The sequence below is a fragment of the Alligator sinensis genome, unplaced genomic scaffold (assembly GCF_000455745.1).
Source record: "Alligator sinensis unplaced genomic scaffold, ASM45574v1 scaffold131_1, whole genome shotgun sequence".
In the NCBI taxonomy this organism is placed as follows: domain Eukaryota; kingdom Metazoa; phylum Chordata; order Crocodylia; family Alligatoridae; genus Alligator; species Alligator sinensis.
In genome coordinates this window covers 4,830,240-4,840,978 of record NW_005841830.1, presented here as the reverse complement: position 1 = coordinate 4,840,978, position 10,739 = coordinate 4,830,240, and the positions used below count along the sequence as shown (strand labels likewise).

Genomic DNA, 10,739 nt, shown 5'->3' with positions numbered 1-10,739 from the left:
GAAACCACCTTTTTTTTTTTTTTTTTTTGAGACAGCTGTTAAAAAAATACCTGCTGGCAGGGAGGCGCACAGCTGTGCGTGCCACCTTTAGCAATGGCAATCGGGACTCCTAGCAGAGATGACATCTTTTATTAGACCAAGATTTTTGCAAAAAAAAAAAAAAAATTCTTTAGCAATGTGCTCTTGACTTTTTCCATGTAAAAAAAAAAGTTTTTCATGTTCCAAGCTAAATCGATTCCAAATCTGTAAGTCATTCAAGAACCATATGTGGCCCTACTACCAGCAAGGCCCTGTTACCCTCCACCCCTGCCTGGGGGCTTCAAATGCTTCCAAATCCTTTGGCAGGCATCCTAGGTGCAGGCCTAAGCCCTGAAGCATGGGGTTCAGATGCCCCTGAGTTTGGCTTGCCCTCAGCTGTATGGCCTCAGGAGCAAGCTAAGGAGGAGTCCTCCATTTCCATAAAGTTGTCGCCTAGCCGAGATCCTCCTACTGGAAGCTGGGCAGTCAGAAGCTAACTATGAGGCTCTCGCAAGGAGTCCTGTCCGCAAGCAGACAAAGGTACAGCCTTCCACAATGCCATTTTAATTGCATTACCTCGGTCAGGGTATTTCCCCTGTCACCATTGTTGGTATTTTTCCTGCAAAATAAGTATGTGCACTTGACTTTTTTTTTTTTTTTTTTAAAGAAAATGTTTTGTGTTTCAAGTGAAATCAGCCAAATCAATTCCAAATCCATGCGTCATTCAAGAACCGTATGTGGTCCTACTACCAGCAAGCATCCTTCACTCCCACCTGGGGCTTCAGATGCTTCCAAATCGTTCGGCAGGCATCCTACATGCAGACCCACTACCTGAAGCGTGGGGTTCAGATGCCCCTGAGTTTCGCTTGGCCTCAGCCATATGGCTGCAGGAGCAATCTAGGGAGGAGTCTCCCCCTTCTATAAAGTCAGTGTATAGCCAAGATCTTCCCACTGGAAGTGAATGTGGGAGGCTAACTATGCATTACCTCGGTTGAGTATTACCCCCTGCCAAGAAAGTGGTTTCCCTCTGCCAGTAGGAAGACCACCTTAGTGGTCATGGTATTTCCAGCAATGGATGAAGGGAGCAGTAGCCTGGGAAAGCTTGTGGCTAATGTAGAGAGATGGATAGAGAGACAGGTCTCTATGCCTGTAAATGGAGCTCACCCGCAGAAGCTTCGGATGGATAGGTGTCTACGCCTGTAAAAGTACAGCTACTGACATATAGCTAGACAGATAAATAGATCTCTGCATGGATAGGTATTGATATATGTGTGCCTGTAGCTATAGGTATGTAGAAAAACACTCACAAATCTTGGTATTATTTTGCCAGCCACCTCTACTTCTTTGCCGTCTGGCTGCTGGGCATCACCCCTCTCCAAAGACTGAGACCTTGCAGTGGTGGGGAGGCTCGTGTGTCCCAATGACCCTCTGAGCTATGTTGCCCGGAGTCACACTCCTGGCTACGTCATCAATGGAGAACAGGCCTGCAGCGAGGTTCCAGACAAACCATGATCCAACCCCAAGTCCTAAATGGTGTCTCAGGCAGGAGAAGATGTCAGGATCTCTACAGCTGTAAAGATGGAAAAGGGATGCAGCAGGATGGAGGTCTCCTATCGTTTAGAGCAGGGGTTCCCAACCTTTTTATACTGCGGACCGGCAAATTGCGGACCAACGGTGACTGGCATACTGCGGACAGGCAGCCAACCCTTTTTTATATTCAGCCACTTCTGGGCTTCTGCTCTGGCAGCCAACCCTCCTGCAGACTGGCAACCCTTCATGGCCAGGTACCGGGCTATGGCCTGGGGGTTGGAAACCTCTGGTCTAGGGTTTTCCCTTGCCGCTAGGCTCAGATCTCCACCTCGTCAAGATCATGTGGTTACTGTTTCTGTGCACCAGGTGCCAGCTTCTACCACAGGAAATAACACATTGGGTATCATGCCATCCAGAGATGTGAGGAGTGGTGGCCACTTTTACAGACTGCTTTGGGCCTATGTGATCATGCACATCATAGCAAGTAGATCTCAAGCTGGGGAGCCCAGTGGTGATCTGAATAACCTGTGCAATCTGCTGAATGTTACATCTGATTCTGTTCCACCAAGGAGCTGCAGGATTGGGGTAGAGATTGGAGGGGTGGTATTGGTTTGGAGGCTTTTCTTATTTCAGCTGAGGGATTGTATTTTTGTGTTTTTTTCCTCTCATGCACTGTGTGTGTTAAATGTCAGGCTTCTCACCTACACAGTACATGTTTCCAGAGCATGCTGGTTTGATTGCTTCAGAGGTGATCTACAGAGTTCTTTACTTCTATTAGTGTCACTGTAACACGGAATTCATACCCTGTTACCTGGGGAGTAAGGTAAGGGAAGGAAAAGAAATGGTGGCAGGGAGCTAGGAGGCTCTGGCCCCTTTAGGAGAACTCAGTGGGCTCAGCTGGCCCTGGCTGCAGGAGGGCAGGCTTCCTCTTGATTGACAGGGAAAGCCCTGTGCAGAGCTCCAAGAGGCACCTGATCAAAATGGGGCATAGCTCCCAGCCATATAAACCCAGGGCCTGAGTTAAAGCAGTCAGTCTGGCTTTGGGAGCTGTTGAGGAAAGAGCTCTAGGACAGGAGAGCTGCAGAGGAGCTCCTGGCTGACAGTTATAGCTACAGTGCTTATTTTGGGGGTTAGGGTTCTATGCTGGTAGACCAGGTTGTGGCTACAAAGGGCAGATGAGGCCACAGGGGGGCATCTAAGGGACACACCTAGAACTGAGTCAGAGTGAGGTGCTTGAGGTGGGTGACACACAGAGGCTTAAAGCCATAGGGGTGCCTCAGCAGTACAGGCTGTTTTTGAGCCCTGCCAGGGGCTGGGGCTCATGATGGGCAAGTGGAGTCAAAGTAGGGTGACCACCTGTCCCTAGCTGGGCAGGACTTCAAGTCTTGATCCTGGGCTGCATGATTCTGGGACAGCATTTGTTCTAGATTCACAGTATCTGCAGGGATTTTGAAAAGGCTGCCAGCCTGCAAGGGGCTGACAGGTGGCGGATAACCGGGGGGTGCTATGTGCATGTGTGTGCCCACACACATTCACGTAGCCAGAAAATACAGCTGAGAAGCATGAAGAGCCTCTCCCTGCAGGTATATCTGTGGGGGAGAGGGGATATGGGGGATCAGAGGGGGTGCAGATTGAGGCCCCCACAGTGATAGATGGAGTGGGGCAGGGGTGGATGTGGGCTGCTCACTGTGGGCTTGGGGCTTCCTGCCCTGCTGCCCTGCCCCCAGGGGGCCCACAATGGCTGTGCCACCTTGGTGAGGTACCCCCTGCCCACCTGGCAGCAATGGGGACAGTGGTGGCATGGAGTTGTGGCCCTGCTGCTGAGGGAAAGGCAGCAGGATGGGGAGCCCTGAGCCTGCAGTTGGCAGCCCACATCCACCACCTGCTCCACTTGCCTTGGCTCGGCTCTGGTCCAGCTGTGGTAGCAGTGGCAGTAGGGACGGGGGTGGGGGGAGGTGGGTATGTGTCCTGCCTTCCACTTTGGAAAAGGTGGTCACCTTAAGGCCAAGTGAGCCAGGATCATATTACACCAGTAGTAGAGGTGGCCTGAGGCCAAGAGGGCTAAGGGTCAAAGCCTGAAAAGGGGGAATCAGGGGCCAGGAGCTTAGAGCAAAGAGACAAGGGCCAAGGGCCCAAGCTGAGTGAGATGGGCCAAGGGTCAGATAAGGCTGAGATTCAGAAGCCAAGCCTAGAGGGAATGGCCTAGGCTCGCAGTTTGCAGCAAAAAGTGACCAGCAGGCTAAAACTAAGAGGGCTGAAGCCCCTACAAGCTGATGCATCAGTCTAGACTGACACCTGTGAGGCATGGGTGTGACTATGGGAGCAGCTGGAGGTCACAAATTTAGGTCTTAAGGCATGTAGGGCTGGAGAATGATGCTGAGATGGAGATGTGCCTAGGCTTATACCAGGTCTCCAAGGCAGCCTCCCCTCGTTACTTTAACAACAAGGTGTGGCAGGAAAGGAATCAGGGTGATACTCTGGGAGGCTGGAGTGGGAGAAGGACAAGATAGAGATGGTTTAAAAAAAAAAAAAAAGGAGAGGGGGCATGATAGCAACCTCAGGTGCCTCACTTGTTACAATCACCCTAACCTTTGTTATATGTATCTTTACAGGCATGTCTCTTTTGTGTTACCTTGGGTTGGAAACATGCCAATCTGTTCCTTCTCGGCCTCTTGTCAGCTCAGATCAAACGTAGTCCTATGCTTGCCTGGCAAGGGAAACACTGTGACCGTTGAGGCGGTCTTAGTTGCACCCGGGGAAGACCGCTCTCCTGATACAGGGATAGTACCTGCCAAGGTATTGTATAGGAAACCTCCCACTTAGCTGCTGGAGTGGGAAGGTCTTGGCTTTATGCCCACTTTAAGGAAAGGGGAGACTACTCCCTAGCTTGATCCTGCGGCCTTATGGCTGAGTGCAAGCAAAACACAGGAGCATCTGAACCCCAAGCCTGCGGGCTTGGGCCTGTAAAAGTAGGATGCCTGCCAAAGGACTTGGAAACATCTGAAGCCCCAGATAGGGGTGGAGGATGGTTGCTGGTAGTAGGGCCACTTATGGTTCTGGACAGACTCCTGGATTTGGAATTTGATTTGGCAAATTTGGCTTGGAATACGGAAAATTTAATTTAAAAAATTCTTCTAGGAACCTTGGTGCTCTGCAGGAATCTGTCTTTGCTTGTGTAAGTGTTCAATTATATTGCTCTCTATTAATACCTACATCTGTTTAGTTAACTGCAGCAGAGCATACTTGTGTCCCATATCCCCGTATAAAATAATTAGGTAGAGAGTAGTCAGAGAGTATAGTGCCATCAGTGACTCTGGATGATCTTGTTCTTGCAGGGACATTTCTTGATTTTTGAGGGATAAAACCTCTGAAAGTGATTTGCCTTGGAAAGGTAGTGTAAATATAACACAAGTGAAGGATTAGAGATGTGGTATGGTATTCAAGAATTTAGAGCTCTTATTGAACACTTAGTTTATATTAAAATCTGGTTACTAGTTAAGTCAAAGTCACATTATGTTTGCCTGCAAAACTCTCAACTGGTACCTCATGTGAGCCTCTCGTAAGACTCTAAAAGAAAGTGCATTTAATCTTGTATGTCTGGAATATCAAAGATGTCCCACATCATAGGTACTTTCTTCTCTTTGTAAAACTGACATAAGTGTTCCAAAAATAACACCTTCTTTTGTTTCCTTTGGTTATCACCACCTATAAAACCAGCAAACTCGGTCAGGAACCCCTATATAAAATATTATTTTGACAAAAGTATCTTTTAGAAAATATCTCCAGTCACTCTGTTCTTTTATCCTTTTCCTCTCCCACCCCCCTTGCCAACTGGTGAATTAACTAAATGTTCTTATATTTAAACTTTTTTCAGTACCATGCACATGCTAAATTAAAAGTGCTTTTTTTCAGCACTCTGAGCTCTAAGTTTGTGTTGGCAACCCATGTTGCTTGGTTAACAGGAAGTTTTCATAACCATACTGAAGTAGCTAATGAAATTACAATATTGTTGTGGCACAATTGCATTTATTTTAAAAATACATGGTACTAAATGACAGAAAAGATGTAATAGCCTAAACAAGGTGTCTGCATAAAAGAAGATGGTCATGTTTTACTGTGAAGGTAGTTCTCTAGCCTCTAAGAAATAAGAGTGTGCTGGACTATTGTGGACAACTTCTACAATTTTAAGATCTCATCTTTGCAGCCTGATTCAAAACACCTGTCAGAATTTGCCATCTATATGCCCATGTAAATTTACTGTTGGGAGATTTGGCTTTCTTGAAGGGAATGGGAGGATTTACCTGCTTTTTAAAACTTGCATATTATTCAATATTGTGAATACAATTTTCTGTAAGTCATATTACCTAGAAGATGCTTCTTACTTGGTAGACAACAACAGTTTCTAGCTAATACAGTTAGACCAGAATCTCCCCTAGGGCGGGGGGTGGTGTATACTTAGGACACACTGAGGTTCAGTGTGGTGCATGTTTTTTTTTCTCGCATCCTCTTTGCATGTGGTCAGTGACCTTGCAAAAGATGTGCATATGTGTCATGGGTCTAGGGCTTTCTATGCCAGTGTTGTCAGAGATCTGTAGAAAATAAATTTCCCAGCCATAGAGAATACTAACCAGATATGCAAAGTAGGTGCCTCACATGGATCCCAAGAGATTCTTCCTTTCAGTAGCACTGAAGGTTTTCATGCTGTGTTTCATTAGTTGTTTCTACTGTGGCTATGCCTTCCACTCTACAGTACTTTGAGGATTTCATACTAGCTGGAATCAGCATTAACCACCCTGGCTTTTTCCTCTTCCAGTCACTGCTCATATAACCCCCCCTAACAATTTACCAATGATGCAGATTTTCAGAGGTACCATCAATACAGGAGAATCAGAAGATCATATAGGATGACATTGAGGAATAATGGAAATGGGGTGAAAACTAGTAGTACAAAGCACAAAGTCATGCACTTTAGGACTAAATAGAATATGATAACGTCTGATGTATACTGGTTTCTTATCAACTGGTAAGGACAACTGATGAGGAGGGGAGAGACCTGGATGCAACTGATAACAGGATTAGTATGAGCTGCCAGTGTAATACAGCTGACGAAGGATTTCCAATAGAGATAGGGAAGTATTACTATCAGTGTATAAGGCAGTGGTTAAGATGTAACCTGGAATATGGTGTCGAAGAAAAAATAATTCCATGTGGAATAGGTACTGGAAAGACTAAGGAAAGATTATTGCTCTCTCTAAATTCATCAGAGGGGTAAATATCAAGAAGGAAAAGAGCTATGTAAGTTAAAGCCCAATGAATGTCAGAATTAATTTAGGGTGAAAACCAGAAGACAGTTTTTAACTGTTAGACCTGAAGTAAAGACCTGGAACAGACTTTTCCTATCATTAGTAGGAGCAAACAACTTGCTTTAAGGTGGGGCTTGATTGTTTTACAGAAGAGATTATGTGATGTGCTTGCCTACAATAGCAGGGGACTGGGATGAAAGGCCCAGGAAGTCCCTTTCACTCATGCTCCAGTTACATGAAGGGTTTCTGTGGATTGAGAGGGAGTGGAGTTTCCTTGATAATAGCCACTTGCTCCTACATGCACATGCCCTGTGTGTGTGTGTTTGCATAAGCACATGTACTGAAGGGATAATTTTTTACTTTTGTTTATCACTACTTTGTTACCAGGAAGGCCAAAAAAGTTACTACCTGAATCTGCCTTTTTAGATGGATGCTTTCAAATGCTTATGTAGGTGATTTTTTTTTTTTTTCTTTCCAAAATGTCCCAGTTTTTAAACAGTAGCATTGACTACAGGCTCTTAAGTAACTTCCAGGAATACATTCAGTAATTGTTACTAGTACCTATCACCTGTGGTTTCTTCACCAGTCCTCTATTAGCAAATTTACATGAAATGTGTCTTATGTGGTTTTATTTGTGAAGAAAGATTCTTTACGCTTGGAAATAATGGTTTTGTGTTAGATTTAACAGAAATAGAACTTTGTTAAGAATTCATATTCTATATCCAAATGAGTACTAGAAGTTCATAAAAATTCTGGGCAAAACCCAGTAAAAGAAAAAAAAATGTCAAAATAGACTTTTTCTATACATTTCTATTACTGGAGAATGCACACAACTCTGGCATTGTCACTTCCTTTATCAGGAATGGAATTTCAGTGTTTGTCTGAATGAAATAGTGGAACATCTTCACTTTAATGTAATTGTTCACTGAGCACAGTGACTGGTTGGCACTATACAAGCCATTGGGGCTGTCGGAAACCAGAAGGAGAATGTGGACAGCATGTAATGCAGGAGAGGGCAAAAAAACTTTGAGCATGTATGGGATTGTCAGAAGATGGATTTATTTTGAGGCAAGGCATTGTATAGATGTAAAAAACTACTCCCTCTTGCTTTGGATTGTTGATACCTCATGCTTTGATTGGAGGTCACGTAGTCAGCAAAAGAGAGCAACTGGCAGATCCAGAACTTAATAATGGGGAGTGTGGGAGCAGCCACTAATGCTGTACTCCTGTTCCCAGCTTTCCTTCCAGTAGGGCCTTTTTAAAGTCCCCCAATCAGGTAAGAAACTCTTCCTCCCTCTGTCTGTCCCACTTGCCCCCACTTCATTCTGTTCTCAGCCACACATTCCCTTGCCTACTGCTGCCACTTTCCCAATCAGACCAGGGGGAGGCTTCAGAGCAAGTCCTGTCCCCTCCAGCCAGACTGCACAGGGAGCCAGAATTGGCTTAGGACAGCAGCGGGCAGGTTCCTTTCCCCCATGCCTGTTCCAGAGCTGGCAGGAAACACTGGGGAGGACCAGATGGGGAAGAGGAACCTGCTTGCTGCTGTTCCTGTCCCTGGCTGAACCTGACTGGAGCGGGGCAAAAGCAGCTGTGGAGCCCCCTAACCTGGATCAACAGGGACAATGAGCAAGGGAGATGGGGATGGGATATGCCATGGAGGGCAAGGCAGCGGTAGGAATACTTGCTTCCTTTGGGGACTTAAAGTTCCTGACTGCTGCTCCCTTGGCATTGACTAAAAGTCAGGAGTGGGGGTCTATGCCTTTACACTCCTTGATCTGCCCCTGGAGAGCACTATAAAGGGAGAGATGGGTTCTGTGCCTGGCTCTCTCCCACTTGCATTGTGACCTGGAGCAAACCACAACCTAGGTGTGTGTGTATAGAGATCCTATGTTGTTGCCAGGGGGGCTGCCAGACTGCAGCTAACCAACCCTTGCTGGTACCCACTGCAGAAGAACAAAGACAGGTATGCACCTGCTTCCTGAAGGGGTGCGGCCTGTCAGCAGCTGCTGTGGCCTGACAGTGTGCAAGCTGGGCCGGGCTAAAAGCCGACCTCTGCTTGGGGCTGTACCGAATCCAGACCTTCTAGGCAGCCATGCTCCACGTCGCCCATTATGGACCTGGGAATGATTCAAATTAACCGGTTGCTCCACAATGACCCTGGCTAATCTAATATCATTGCTACTTAAGCCTGGCACCTCTTAGTCAAGGGTAATCCCTTGATTCCAAGATGATCTCTACCCTGGCTCATGGATGTGGTTTGAGGTGACTTCAGCAGATGCAGCTCAAGTTGGTTCCTTATTCCTAGTTTCTGGTTCCTTTTTCAAAACTAATCTTTATACCATTAAAGGTTGTTAGTAATGAACTACACATGCTAAAGAGTTAGAATTTCATCAAAAATGTGTATTTACTCATAAAAATGTAAAACAATATTAAGTACGTAGCTTGTTATTCAGCACTGAGTTTGGGCTGGGATAATGGGGCAAAATCCTTTTTGGTTCATCCCAAACCACCCATTTCCATTGCCCCTAGGCACCCATGTTTATTTTTGCTGGGGGCCCGACATGATGGACATGTGGAAAGCTTTGCGCATTTCAGGGATGGCCCTCTTCCCAAGGGGGTCCAGGGCCCTCAGGCCCCCACGTACTGGGCACCTCTGCCACTGCTGGAGGACTCTGAATTCTGGGCAGGTCAGTGCCTGACCCAAAGCTTGCTTTTCACATGCCAGCTGACAGCCCCCTAGAGCAGTGGTTTTCAACCTTGTTTGTACCAGGACCTATTTGTAAACATTGATGGCTGCCCCAGCCCCGCAGTGTGTTGGGCAGGGGGTGGGTGTGTGGGGCATGGGGGACCCCAAGCTGCCCCTTGCAGCCTGGAACTCTGCCAGCCTGCAAGGGGAAAGCCAGTGTTTCCCACGTTTTTCTCCTTTAAAGCAGGGCTGGACATGGGCATAGAGGAACTGGGCAGCTGCCTGGGGACTGGTAATTTTTAAATTATCATCATCATTACCTCTAGCAAAGGGAGGCCCTGATACTAAAAGTTTGCTGGGGGCTGCCAGGAGTCTAGATACAGTGTTGCTTTAAAAAAATCCATTTTTAAAGTTTGTGGATCCATTTTTAAAATTATGTTCAGCACCCTTTCACATATTCTCGTGACCCACTTTTGGGTTCATAGATTCATAGATTGTAGAGTCGGAAGGGACCACAATGGATCATCGTGTCCGACCCCCTGCCCCTGGCAGGAAGGAGGACCGAGGTCAGATGACCCCAGCCAGGCGACTATCTAGCTTCCTCTTGAAGACCTCCAAGCTAGGTGAAAGTACCACCTCTCTTGGAAGCCCATTCCAGATCCTGGCCACCCTTACGGTGAAAAATTTCTTCCTAATATCTAACCTAAATCCACTCTCAGCTAGTTTACACCTGTTATTCCTGGTCACTCCCTGGGGCGCCCTAGTAAACCGTGCATCCCCTACTCCCCGTTGACCTCGCATAATAAATTTATAGGCGGCTGTGAACTACGGATTGAGAAGTGCTGCCCTAGTGCTGTGTGCAGTGCACAGTGCCCCAAATGAGGTGAGTTCGGGCTGGGATTGTGGGGCAAAATCCTTTCTGGGTCACCCCAAACCATGCAGCTCCCGTGTGCAGAGATTCCAGCTCCTGGCATGTCTCCTTCATTGCTCGCTACCTTGAGTTGTGGAAAGATTGGCTTTGAATAAGTGGCTGGGAGAAGGGAATTAGGAACGTGGAATTAGGAACTGAGGGCCAGGAACATGGAACTGGGAATAAAACCCCAAGCTGGCCCCACGTGAAGCGGGCTGTGCCAAGCACAGAGGGGCCGTGTCCCGCGGGCAGCGCGAGCCCTGGCCGGGTCTCCCCGGCGCCGAGGCGGAGC

General features: G+C 47.0%; 1 protein-coding gene across 2 annotated transcripts in view; it reads left to right on the top strand.

The window, feature by feature from the left end:
- Positions 1 to 340: 340 nt before the first annotated feature.
- Positions 341 to 10,739, top strand: part of TTC7A (tetratricopeptide repeat domain 7A) — a 321,743-nt gene continuing 311,344 nt past the window's right edge. The window contains exons 1-2 of one of the 2 annotated variants that reach the window (XM_025203549.1): positions 341 to 558; positions 1,349 to 1,802. The gene's annotated coding sequence lies outside the window, so the exon portion shown is untranslated. Of the gene's footprint in view, positions 559 to 1,348; positions 1,803 to 10,400; positions 10,421 to 10,739 lie in introns of those variants that run through there. The other variant, XM_025203451.1, reaches the window with a different exon arrangement.